At 35.5% G+C, this 13,677-nt stretch overlaps 2 protein-coding genes across 2 annotated transcripts in view; both read right to left on the bottom strand.

Annotated features, from left to right (window-relative positions):
- The window catches only part of LOC125801347 (zinc finger protein 271-like), a 773,213-nt gene extending 767,992 nt beyond the window's left edge, over positions 1-5,221 (bottom strand). Inside the window, exon 1 of the mRNA XM_049477922.1 lies at positions 5,186-5,221. The gene's annotated coding sequence lies outside the window, so the exon portion shown is untranslated. The remainder of the gene's footprint in view (positions 1-5,185) is intronic.
- Positions 1-13,677, bottom strand: part of LOC125801401 (gastrula zinc finger protein XlCGF7.1-like) — a 129,786-nt gene that overhangs the window by 57,033 nt on the left and 59,076 nt on the right. The gene's annotated exons all lie outside the window — the stretch shown is intronic.

Genomic DNA, 13,677 nt, shown 5'->3' on the forward strand with positions numbered 1-13,677 from the left:
CTCATGCAAAGAAATGGACATTTTTTTACACCTTTGACAAGCTCAGAGTAGCGCCACACTTCATCAGTAGAATTCTGAGAACCCAAAATTTTAAATGAGGCACTGAGTGCTATGAAAAATGCACAGGTAGTTTATATAAAAAAGACACATTACATTGGATTTAGGGGGACAGATTTCAAAATTATGTCACTAAAAAATGCAATAATATTAGAGATATTTCCAACAACATCTGGAATTATTTCCACGTAATTCGTTTTGCAACTACAACTCCTGGGGGTGAATGGAGGTGGGCTGTTAAAAAAACATCCATTTCACAACGGATTTCTCCTTTGGGTGGCAGTTAATATTTACCAAATAATAACATAAGTCAGTCTCAGGATGGATAGGTTACAGGTCACAGAATGGTTATCAACCATATTGTGAGAAAACACGCTGAGATTGCAGGTCTTGCAATATAAAAGCCTTTTATTGAAACACACACATGAGTAAATATAGAGGTGAAGCAATACAAAGATAATAGTTGGTACTGGATAAAAACAATCAATTAACTAAATGAATTGGATATTCTTAGTAACTTTGGAGATAAAACAAGCGAAATATGATATCTAATAGGGGTGTCATGATTACCACCGAAATGATCAGATTTATCAGTTTATCCTGCAGCGTGGGCTGTTCTGGTGTATGAGTTACTCACAGGTAAAATTACTGCTGCTTCTCAGATATTCCTCATCTCCTGTTTCTCTACAAGACAGTTTTTAATCTCGCTCACCTCACCTGCGCAGGAGCGCACGCTCTTCTGGGAGGCTACCACGGGAAAATCTGGACACTGTATTATATACAGTAAGTGAAACAGCATTAATAATCAGCATCTTACATGAAGATAACTGATGGGTATTATGTAACAGCCTGAGTTCTCTGCTCTGCTCCTAAACTACAGCTTAAGCAGTAAGAATTAAATTTATCTAAAATAATACTAATATATCTCCTCTCCTAATATTAGGACTTTAATCTCGAAGCAAACTGTTTTTATTTTTAAGAGTGGCCCTAAAATGCTGTGGCACATGCGCAAACTTAAACATTCAAATTGGGAATGTAATTGGGTACAGGTGTTTACAAGGTGGTTGTTCATCTTTGTATCTGATTATCCACCTCATTCAATCAGACAGAAATTGAATTCGGAATGGCCTCAATCAGACTACTCCATTGAGGTGTTTACATGGACATGCTCTATTCTGATTGAGCCAGTAATCCGATTGTTAACGGATTATTAGGCTGCATGTAAATGCACCCAGTGTGAGATGACTCCTGCTTAAAACCCTTCCCACAGTCTGAGCAGTGATGCGGTTTCTATCTTGTGTGAATTCGCTGGTGTTTTTTGAGATCACTCTGTGTAGTAAAACACTTCCCACAGTCTGAGCAGTGATACGGTTTCTCTCCTGTGTGAATGCGCTGGTGATTTTTAAGATTACCCTGTTTATTAAAATTCTTCCCACAGTCTGAACAGTAATACGGTTTCTCTCCTGTGTGAATGCGCTGGTGATTTTTGAGATTACTCTGTGTAATAAAACACTTCCCACAGTCTGAGCAGTGATACGGTTTCTCTCCTGTGTGAATGCGCTGATGATTTTTAAGAATACTCTGTTGATTAAAACTCTTCCCACAATCTGAACAGTGATACGGTTTCTCTCCTGTGTGAATGTGCTGGTGTATTTTGAGATTACTCAGTTTAGTAAAACTATTCCCGCAGTCTGAGCAGTGATACGGTTTCTCTCCTGTGTGAATGCGCTGGTGAACTTTGAGATGACTCTGTGCAGTAAATCTCCTTCCACAGTCTGAGCAGTGATGTAGTTTTTCTCCTGTGTGAATGCGCTGGTGTTTTTTGAGATCACTCGGTTGAGTAAAACTCTTGACAGAGTGCTGATGTTTCTCCATGTCGGGACTTGGCTTTATTAGTCTTTTAAATGTAGCAAATAATTTGTGTGTTCTGGAGATTCTTCTAGACGGCTTGTGCTTCACCTCTTTCAGCAGTTTAACATTGCTCTTAGTTAAATATCCTGGTTGTTGATGATGAATCAGTAGAATATTTTAACTTCTGGAAAACACAAACAAAAATGCCATTGAATATTAAAATACAAGCAGATCAATAAACTGAAGTGAACTGCATGAATCAGTTACACTTTACAGACAAAACTACTGGGACATCTTCATATTACCATAAAAGCTTCTTAATCGGAAACTTGAAAAACGACACACATTAGTTCGAATCACATTGCCGATGCTTGATTCGTTCTACGCTGATCACATGACCAATGATGTCCAAAGCTTTTTCCTTTAAACCAATTTATAAAAATTTCCACACATTAACAAAAGACAGTAGTCCAAATCAATGCTTCACAAACATGAACTCCTGATATCAGTTAATTATTTTCCACCACATAAGCTTCAGGCTAACAGTAATATGCGCTCCTGAGTTCAAGATGTGGTTTTTGGAAATTTAGATCAAAATTCTTTAAATATAAAAACACAAATGAAAATTTGGTGAGAAATGTAAATGTAATTGTGCTTTTTACCCAGAAAAACTGCAGCTCCACATCAATGGCTTAACTGATTTCAATCAATATTGCGTACACGGTGGCGTATCACAGCATCGAGTCGAAGCCCAACTTCATCTGCAGAGCCAGAGAGCAGCATAAGCTCTACACCAGCAGATTCAGAGCAGCAGCTCCAAGACCTGCTGCAGTTTTACAAAAGCTGTTACCCACAATTTCATCAACTCTTAACTAAATGTTACTAAAGCCTGTAAACCAGCTATCTGAACGAAATGTTGTTTTTGGTCATTTTACATCAGCTCTCTCTAGCTAATGAATTAACATTTTCCCTGAATTTTCCATTCCTTAAATATCATCACTTCTTATTAGTTTCCCTGGAAATGTAGCTATACGCTTAGTGAATAATAACGTCAGCATTTCACATATAGTGTTTTCTTTTTCCTGCATATGTAATATTATTAGCAGTGAGGCCGGTTTGGAACGTATATGCTTTAGAGAGAGAGTGACGTCTCGACCCACTCTCGTGTTTTTACGTTCTAGAAATGAGATCATGTTACGTTCTCCCTCTTCAGAACAAAGTAAAAAAGCCTGTGAGAAAAAAGCTGTGATTTGTCTTTAGATGTGGGAGGGAGTCAGACTTCAGTCTGTTAAAAGTCTTGTAATCGTGTAGTTGTACAGACAGTATAACAGACTACACTGCTCAACATCACCAGACTGAGAGAGTTTTCACCTGTTTAAATACTTTGATTTGATTTGATGATATTTAGATACTTTGAATGATCCTCTGTGAAGAAGAAGAATAATCCAAATCGTGATCTGACCGGAGCTCTACAGCCAGTGTCATATCTCTGATAGTCCCATCACACTCTGTACTGCTGTGCTGTGAGGTCAGTTCATTGCGCTGTAGCATTAGCTAAACGCTAGCATTAATCTAATTACGAAACTTAAACAATCTCCTAATTCAGCGGATCCATTGATGTTCAGGAGGAAAAAGGCACAGATTAAAACGTGCAGAATCCTAAACGTGAATTTAGCACAGAATGTGATAAAGGGGAGTTTTTTAAAATGCCTGTTTTTTTTGTGCCATTTACAAAAACAGTTCAGACATGGAACCCCAAATATGGAAATAAACAACATGTCACAGACTTCACAATGATGCAACTAAAAAGGCCTATAGGCTCTTTTCACACGGCTGCCATTTCTAATTGAAAGTGAGCCTGTGATGGGAGGAGGTAGAAGTAAGTCCACACTCAACAATGGTGTGGAGCACATATCTTCAGCTCTTTACCACATTTAACCACGAATAATCTAGAAAAAAGGGCTGAAGAGGGATGTTTATTAACAAGAACAGTTTTGTTAAAAGAATACAGCAACTGTTTAGAGGAGTACATCACTAATACTGAAGGAGTGTTAAGGTTTTAGCCAACATTAGCTAACTTCGCTAATGCTAGCTATCTGGCGCTGGCCCGACTCTCCAAGCCCGGTGAACAGTGCTGCTAATGCTGCTAACCCGACTCTATAAAGCCTGGTGAACATTATTTAACTATATAAATATAATATTCTGGAAACCTTAGTTCTTTTAAAAAAAAAATCTAAAGCATTAGCAGCACTTTTGACAATTAATTACTAGCTAACCTAGCTTTAATTTATAAGTTATAACTAGCTAACCTAGCTTTTTAAAATATATAAATTATTATTATATTCTAAATTATTATAACTAGGTAACCTAGCTTTATTTTATACATTATAACTATCTAACCTAGTTTTAATTTAAATACCTAACCTAGACTTAATTTATAAGTTATAACTAGCTAACCTGCAGCACTGGTCACCGGGCTTGGAGAGTCGAGCTAGCCCCAGCTAGCTAGCATTAGCGAGGTTATCTAATGTTGGATAAAACCTTAACACTCCTTATATAATATAAGTGATGTACCCCTCTGCTGTATCCTTTTAACAAAACTGCTCTTTTTAATAAACATCCCTCTTCAGCCCTTTTTTCTAGATCGTTCGTGGTTAAACGTGGTAAGAGCTGAAGACATGTGCTCCAGAACTGAACATTTAACGTTACATTAATTAAATAAACAGAACCACAACATACCTGCACATACACAACCAAAATAATCCCAGACGATTATTAAGCATCTGAAACTGCACATATATCTATAAAATATGAAACAGAAGTAAATACAGCACATGAACACACATTTTCAGGCTCAGTCACATGTAGTGCTTTGGCGCTGAAACGGCTGTACCTCAGAGCTGATAACCCGACCGGGGCAGAAATAATTAATTATTAGGCAAAATATGCTTCAATACCCGCTAAAAATGCACAGAAGAGTGACTAGAACTGATATAAGAGCTCATTTTTCCAAGAAATTTTTCTCAAAAATACTTATTTTTGTTTAAAACAGCCCTTTTTCACGGAGCTCCTCAGCTCTGTTTACCTCCTGTGCTGTATTCAAGCTCCTCTGGAGCTACGGGGGGCGCGGAGGGACAACTAATAAATAAAAACACGCAGTTCTCTTGTTGGTGCAGGGAATTGTAGTTCAAAATAAAATCACAGAAAAATAATGACCTTCTTACTGTTACAACACATCAACCAACCTCCAACAAGAAAAAGAGAAACTTCTCCATACCTTCTGTAGTTCAGCTGACCCTGCTCTTCCTCCGGCGCTCCAGCTACAGACCCCGGAAGCTCAGCCTCATCCGGGTTATGTAGAGCCCCGCCCCCTCCCCCGCTATATCACATTATACCCCATCACCGCTAGAGGGAGCCCGCGAGGGAGTCCTCAATGCATGGAGCTGAATGGAGCTAATCAGCTAAAACTCTCATTTAAAACACTGTATAACTACTTCTCTGGAGTTTTCCTTTAATTTTACAAAGTAGAACAAAGTATTTCACTAAAATAGGAAAGAAAACATACCTCTATATTTCCATTTTCTAAAACTAATGTTTTTATTCAGTATATTTAATAGCATTACTGCTACTGATGCTGGAGTTACATACAGAGCTAATTTAAAATGATTAAAACTGCAGTTTATAAGCTTTAACAATTATATCTGCATAATGAAACAGTTATATTTGTTCTGTTTTGGAGAAATGAGTAAAAAAAATCTATAAAGTATCAAACATTTATTTTTATGTTGTCTTTTTTTTTACATTATTAATGTTTTATACTTTTTAGAATAAAAAAAATGTTTTATACATTTCAGACTCTGTCGAGTGGCTTGAGATTCAGAGAAGATTCTGAAGTGAGCTTTTTCCTCTATAGAGATTCTCTGATTGCTCCTTGCTCCTCTATAATTCCAACAAATAGCACTTACTAATAATTACTATGGAAAGGTCAGTGTTGTTATTTGAGTACCTATTGTGACTTTGATTCCAGTAGACCTTTTTTTTAAATCTAAATTTCATTTACATTTTTGTTGCATTTACCTTTTTGATGTCCTGCAGATTTTAACAAAAGCAGATCATACTGCAGCAAATCTTTTGTCTAATTTTAACTCACTTGATGAATATTCAAATATACAAATTTAAATAAATAATAGCAATAATTGTGCCTGTGAATTCAGGCACTGATCATGTTTAACAGCCTCTGCTCAACATTGATAACAGGTGAAAGACATTTAAGAATCTCTAAATGTGACAGAGTGTCTCCAATTGTATTAGAGTTTCTTACACATCATCATCCTATGCTCTATTATGCACCATCGTGCCAGTTGGTGCTTGAACCTGCTTATTGCCGCTTGCAGCTATATTTAGTTTTAAAACTTGCGTTTGCATATGAATATCAAGTGTGAAGTACCCTTCTATACAGAAATCAGGATGGTCCATTGTGATGTCAGAGAGTGATTTTACAGGGAGGAGCTGTGAATGACCTCAATTTATGGAAAGCTTTCAGAATACATAAATAGAAAGACTTCAGAGCAACAAACAAGATCTGCTGCAGTACGATCTCCTTTTCAAGAATCTGCAGGACATCAAGAAGGTAAATGCAAAGAAAATGTAACCATAATATTTTAAATTAAATTTAGATAAAACAAAATTTCTACCAGAATCAATGTCACAATTGGTGCTCTAACAACAGCACTGATCTTTCCATAGTAATTAGTAAGTGCAATTTTTTTTGTTATTTGAATAGACACTATCAACCAAACACATTTTGCTGAAAAATCTGTGCACAAATTTGGACTACAGAATTATGCATGAGTGTAGTAGTCTATGTGTAATGAAAGGCAGGTGTAATTCTCCCTCCAGTACTGGTCTGTGGAGCAGTTGAACTGTATTCTCTGGAGTGATTGTTCTCCATCCAATACATGACCTCACTAATTCTCTTGGTGCTGAATAAACTCATATCCTATTAGCAATGCTCCAAAATCCAGTAGAAAGCCTTCTATGCACAGTAGGAACTTTATTCTATTAAAAGCATGATAAGCTTCAGTTAATACTCCTGATTTTAGAAGAATGGACAGCTGTGCCAATACTTTATCAGCCTCATTTGGTACTTTGTAAAAATGCATGGGCTTTGTATTGGTCTTTTGTCCTCATTTGACTCTTTCCATTAATTTCATTTTTAAAAATATATTTTACAATAGTAATTAGTATGTGGTATTTGTTGGGGCAGTTTGAAGTGACTCTAACAACTACAATACATGTTGCTGGTAAACCTGTTGACATCTCTTATAGAGTGCCACTCTAACTGTAGCCATCTTACCTGAACTGAAATGTAAGTGCAAACAAGTTGAGGCATCACTTGAAGTTTACCATCAACAGTGAGGACCAAGTCCATCTGGTACAACTTTGGCATTTATTACATACAGTGTTAAAAAGGTTTTTGAACAGTGTTAACTTACATGGTAAATTTTGTCAGTACAAAATTGTTTGAATATCTATGGTGACCATCACAAAGTGAAGCATTGATTATTTAATACAAGGAGTAAGTGCTTCTCTTTGGGGTGGTCGAAATGGTATTATTGATCAATTAAGTGAAAGCTCACTTTATTCAGTTCATTATCAGTAATTGAAGTTTATTATTCAATTTTAACTTAAATATGGACTACTTAATTGCATAATAATATATACCAATATAACTAGCCAAATTAAGAATCACTTGTTAACATAGGGTTTCTTGGTGTAAAACAGTCTTACATATTGAAAGAATCCTGAAGATGGATCTTTTGTTAAATTGTTAAAAAGAAATGTCACAATTTCTACTTTTACCATAGTTCTGACCTTTGAGTAAAATTTGGTAAGTTCTATTTGTTGGGGTAGTTTTAAGTGGCTCAAGCAACCAGATGTGTTTGTCTTATATTTCTACACAGAACCTGATATAATCTGGCCCAAATAGTCTCAACATCAGTAACTTCTTCCTTTAATATGTACAAAACTTTCTGTCAAAATTGGCTAATATTTTGTAGTAGAATGAGAATGCTTGCTGGACGCATTTTGAAAAAGTAAAAAAAAAAAAAGTTTTTATCATTCTATAAACAAATAAACTCTTTAACCAATCTTATTTATTTTACAATTAATTAGTTTGAAACTGATTTTTGCATATGAATTCAAATGCTTTTACAAGTGTGAAGTACCCTTCTATACAGAAATCAGGATGGTCCATTGTGATGTCAGAGAGTGATTTTACAGGGAGTAGGTGTGAATGACCTCAATTTATGGAAAGCTTTCAGAATACATAAATAGTAAGACTTTAGACAAGGTGAGCAACACACAAGATCTGCTGCAGTACGATCTCCTTTTCAAGAATCTGCAGGACATCAAGAAGGTAAATGTAAGGAAAATGTAACCATAATATTTTAAATGAATTTTAGATAAAATGTTTGTACTGGATTTGTATTTGTATAAATGTTTGATACTTTATAGAATAAAAATTGTACGACTATATAGAAAAAAACAGAACAACCATAACTGTTTCAGCACCACAGAGATAATTGTTAAATCTTATAAACTGCAGTTTTAATCATTTAAATGAGCTCTGGGTGTAACTCCAGCATCAGTAGCAGTAATGCTAGTAAATCTACTGAATAAAAAGATTAGCTGTAGAAAATGGAAATATAGGGGTACGTTTTTATTTCTATTTCAGTGAAATACTTTGGTCTACTTTGTAAAATTATAGGAAAACCCAGAGAAGTAGTTATACAGTGTTTTAAATGAGAGTTTTAGGAGTGGGCGGGGCTCTCCATAACCCGGATGAGGCTGAGCTTCATGGAGAGGACCTTTGTGATTCTAGCAACACTTGCCCAGAATCCAAAAAGATTTTCTGTCAAAATAAACGCCCCATTAAAAATTTATAAAAATCAGTTTTGAGTCTGTAAATAAAATACAATAAACTAGTTTGAGAAAATAAAAAGCGTAAAACCAACTAAAAGCTTTTTGAAACTGAAACATATTAAATAATATAGATAATAAAAGAAAAGGTAAGAAATTGTTCTAAAACTAGTGTTGGTTGAAAAGACAGTTTTGTGCTGGCACTTTATTAATATATTCTGAATCAGGACACAACTCTTTAATAAAAGAAAAGAAAAAATTTCTTTGAGCTACTGACAGCATGTTTTATTCTAGGCGAATAGTAAAAATCGGTGACATTTAGAAGTTTGTCTGTAATATATGATGCTGGTTGTTAAATTGTGTAATTTATTAACAAGGTAAAGTTGCTCAAAGAGTGATGTCATAATGTTTCTTTTCTTCTGTATTGTTCTTTATTCATATTACTTATCTTTATTGCAGTGTTATTATTATTATTATTATTATTATTATTATTATTATTATTATTATTATTATTATTATTATGATGACTGAAAGTATCAGTTAAGGGCCAGCAGGAAACTATAATCCACAGTAATGGTTTTAAGTGGGATTTGTTTTTTCTTTCATTTGCTAAATTTTTTATTGTTTATTATTGCAGTAAAATAGCAAGTTTTCTGGTAAATTAGCAAATCAATGTTATTTAAAAAAAAACACTAGTGAAATTCCACCTCTTACCTGACCTTCTCCTCGCTAAAATCACTTCTTTTTAAATTTTATATTTCTACAAGGGGACTTTTATTTTGACGGGAAAGTCACGGATCTGTTCCTCCCGCAGCGCCGGAGGAAGAGCAGGATCAGAAGGTATGGAGAAGTTTCTCTCTCTCTCTCTCTCTGTTCTACATTCACTCCTACACCAACACCACCTTCAGCACCTTCAGCATGTGCAGCATTTACACCACCAGCACTGGATCTTCTCCTAGCTCTGCTCAGCAGTCTGACTCTGACCCACAGACACAGGAGGGGGGTTTGAGTAGGGGGTCGTGGAGCTGGGGATGGGGGGGCTTTACAGATCATACACAGGATAACGGAGCCTCACACTCCTGCCCCCCCTCCCCCACATCACTAACACACACCTGAGATAAACCTGAACTAAATCTAAGATAAATGTGGGTTAAATCTGATCTGGATCCGTCATAAAATCAGGGTCTCCAAACGCACAGTGGTCCAGTCTCAGCATGGATCTGCTTCTGGGTTCGGACTGATAGCAGATCAGAACCAGGACAGATTTTACAGCGTTTATTACTGTTGTAAGTGTAACAGAGTAATAAAATACCTTTGTTTTATATGAACTTCATAAAATGAGGCACTTTAATGCTGTTAAATGAAGTTTTGGCGGCCCCTGCTGTTTAGTGGTGAACTGCAGTTACGCTACGTTTGGTCTTTCTGAGCCACCGTACCTCAGCAGCGGTCTGTGTGTTTCTGTGCTGCGGGTAGGTGCTGAGCTCCGTGTTTTATGAATAAATAGTGGTTAAAAACATGTTTTAAGTTAAAAATACTGCTATTATTATTATTATTATTATTATTATTATTATTATTATTATTATTATTTGAGAGTTTTTTATTTATTTACTCAGCAGTATATCAGCTAATCCTATTATTATTAATATTATTATTTAATAAGAAATATTTGTATTTATTTATTCAGCTCGGTCTTAACTGCAAAAGCCACTCCAGTAAAAATAAAGTAAGAAAAGTACATATTGTTTCATCACATGTAATGCAGGATGCACAGTTAATTGATGTACACTTATTAAAAGTGTTATCTGTATTTTACTGTTTTACCCAGCAACTCTACAGTCAAACCTCTAAAATCCACTGATTTTTTTTATTCTCCTAGTATAAATCATGCTGTCAGTGGCTAAAATAAATATATATTTTTCTTTATAATTCTACTTGTATTAAAGAATTATGTGTTCTGGATCAGAATAGTATCATAATGTACCTGCGCTAAACGGTATTTCTCAGCAACACAAGCTTAAAATAGACATTACAAACAATTCAAACAAGAACCTGATTTCAGCTTTGTGAGGCCGGGTAGCTAATGTTAGCTAGCTAGGTAAAGGTACAAATGTTTTTTAATCGGTATCTAATGTTATCAAGCTAAAGTTCAAGCATTTTTTAACGTTAGCTAGTTAGCCTAAGTTACCAGATTTTTTTAAACCAGTAGCTAACAATATCTAGCTACCTAGCTAAAGTTACCAGTTAAGCTACCAGCTAAACACTGCTGCCTATTCACTAAGTACTTAGTATTTTCACCATAGCGATGCTCTTGCCAATATGACAAAACACTAAAATAAATAAATTTCAAGACAATACACCACTGCAACAAAATTAATATTTAATTGTATTATTTTATACGATATATGGCACACCCATAACTGAGATATTTAATAATACAGTAATTTTAGTCAGATTTGTAACAGAAGTCAATGATCCAGAATGTCAGGATATTAATAATGTACTCTGAGTATCTCCATGTATCCAGGATTAACCCCTTTGTTTCTCACCTGAAAGAAAAAAACATATAATTTCTAGAACATAAAAACAGAAAAGTGTTGGTCGAGAGACAGCGTGAATGAAAGCGAGAGAGAACATTCTCCACTGTCTCCTTCTGTTCCTTGCACAAAGGAGGAGGTAGCGATCCTGCTGCTGGGTTGTTGCCCTCTTGTGGACTCCTCCACGTCTCCTGGTGTACTGGCCTGTCTACAGGGGGGTATTCCAGAAATTTTTGCCCAAGCTGACTCATTTGCTTTGCTGCTGCTGAATTGCTTTTATGTCTGAATATGATTTTATACTCTGCATACGCAGACATTAATATTTCCTGCTCAATAGGGGTGAAATATGATGCCTTGTGCTTTCCCTCATTCATTTTCATGGTCAATCCCTGTTTCAGCGCTCCGTTGAGAATGCCTGTTTGTAGGTAGCCGTGAGCGTGCTTCAGCTGAGTTTAACCTAATCAGAGTTGAGTAACCTAACTCTGATCAGCTGCTGTGGAACTGAAAACTCTGAGTATGACACGGTGAGGTAAGTCAACTCGGAGTTCAGGGTTAGGTTTGGAGTTTGTTGAACCCGCTTTCTGGAATACCCCCCTGGTATCTGCTCCATGTTGTAGACACTGTGCTGACAAACAGCAAACCTTCTTTCCACAACTGGCATTGATGTGCCATCCTGTATGAGCTGCACTACCTGAGCCACTTGTGTGGATTGTACAGTCTCTCTCATGCTACCACGAATGTGAAAGCACCACCAACATTCAAAAGTGACCAAAACATCAGCCAGAAAGCATAAGTACTGAAGTGGTCTTTGGTCCCCACCTGCAGAACGACTCCTTTGCTGAGTATGTTTTGTAAATTCAAATTGATTGTTGTCAATCAGTGTGGACAGTTGAATTTCACAGAAGTTTGATTTACTTGGAGTTATATTGTGTTTAAGTGTTCCCAATTTTTTTAGAAGTGTATATATATATATATATATATATATATATATATATATATATATATATATATATATATATATATTTGCCATCCAGATGCACTTGAACTCCAAAAGAGAAATTTAAGTGAAATCAGAATAAAGGTAAATAAAGTTTTGAACCATTTGTAGTTTGATTTTTAGTAGGTAAAAAAAAAAATATATATTGTGTATTAGGTCATATCGCCCGTCTCTATGTGAAATGCTGAAATACACTTCATGGGTTAAAATAGTCATATCGCTTTTCAAATCTACAGATTTTCATTTACTAAATGTGTAGCTACATTTCCAAGTCAACCAATAAGAAGTGATCATATTTAAGGTGGAATTGAAATTTCAGGGAAAATGTTAATTCATTAGCTAGGCTGAGCTAACGTAAAATGACTAAAAACAAGATACATATTGTTCAGATAGCTGGTTTACAGGCTTTAGTAACATTTAGTTAAAGTTGATGAATTTGTGGGTAACTCTAGCTTCTGTAAAACTGCAGCAGGTCTGGGAGCTGCTGCTCTGAATCTGCTGGTGTAGAGCTTCTGCTGCTCTCTGGCTCTGCAGATGAAGTTGGGCTTCGACCCGATGCTGAGATACGTCACCATGTCCGCTATATTGATTTAGTAAAAAAATCAGTTAAGCCATTGACATAAATCTTAACCGAGTTTCATTTTTGTTTTTTTATATGTAAACGAGTTTGATCTACATATACAAAAAAAAGTTCTTCACTTCAGGAGTGCATAATCACTGTCAGCCTGATGCTAATGTGGAGGAAAATAATGAACTGTTATCAGGAATAGTAAAAAAAAAAAATCAGGATTGTGAAGCATTGATTTGGATTACTGTCTGATTAATTTGTGTGGAAACTTTTATAATTTAATGTAATTTTCTGTTTACGTCCTTTTAATTAAGAACGTCTAATTCTCACCGAAATATTGAAAAACAAATGAAAATTTACATTTTAAAATCTAATAATTGACCACTATTAAGAAAACAGTAAATAATAAGCAAATCATATCGTGTGACACTGGCAGCCAGGTTGCTTTCTATAACTTTGAATATAGAAAGTGAAGAATAGAGATGTACAGCAAGTCAGGAAATTACAGATAAAGATATTTATAAGATAAAATGAGACACCTTTATTGTAAACAAAAAAGGAGCCAACATAGTACAGTATTAATAGTATGGATTAGTGCATTTCAGTGTAAAGTGAGATACTAAAGTAGTAGTCCAACATGGTATTCAGTAGTGGACAGCAGCAGAGTTTATTCTACATATATTTTGCGTCTGCAGCCTGCTGACAGTCTACTGCAGAACGAGCTAAACTTCATATTATAATGTGTGTAG

Source organism: Astyanax mexicanus, chromosome 4, assembly GCF_023375975.1.
Source record: "Astyanax mexicanus isolate ESR-SI-001 chromosome 4, AstMex3_surface, whole genome shotgun sequence".
In the NCBI taxonomy this organism is placed as follows: Eukaryota; Metazoa; Chordata; class Actinopteri; order Characiformes; family Acestrorhamphidae; genus Astyanax; species Astyanax mexicanus.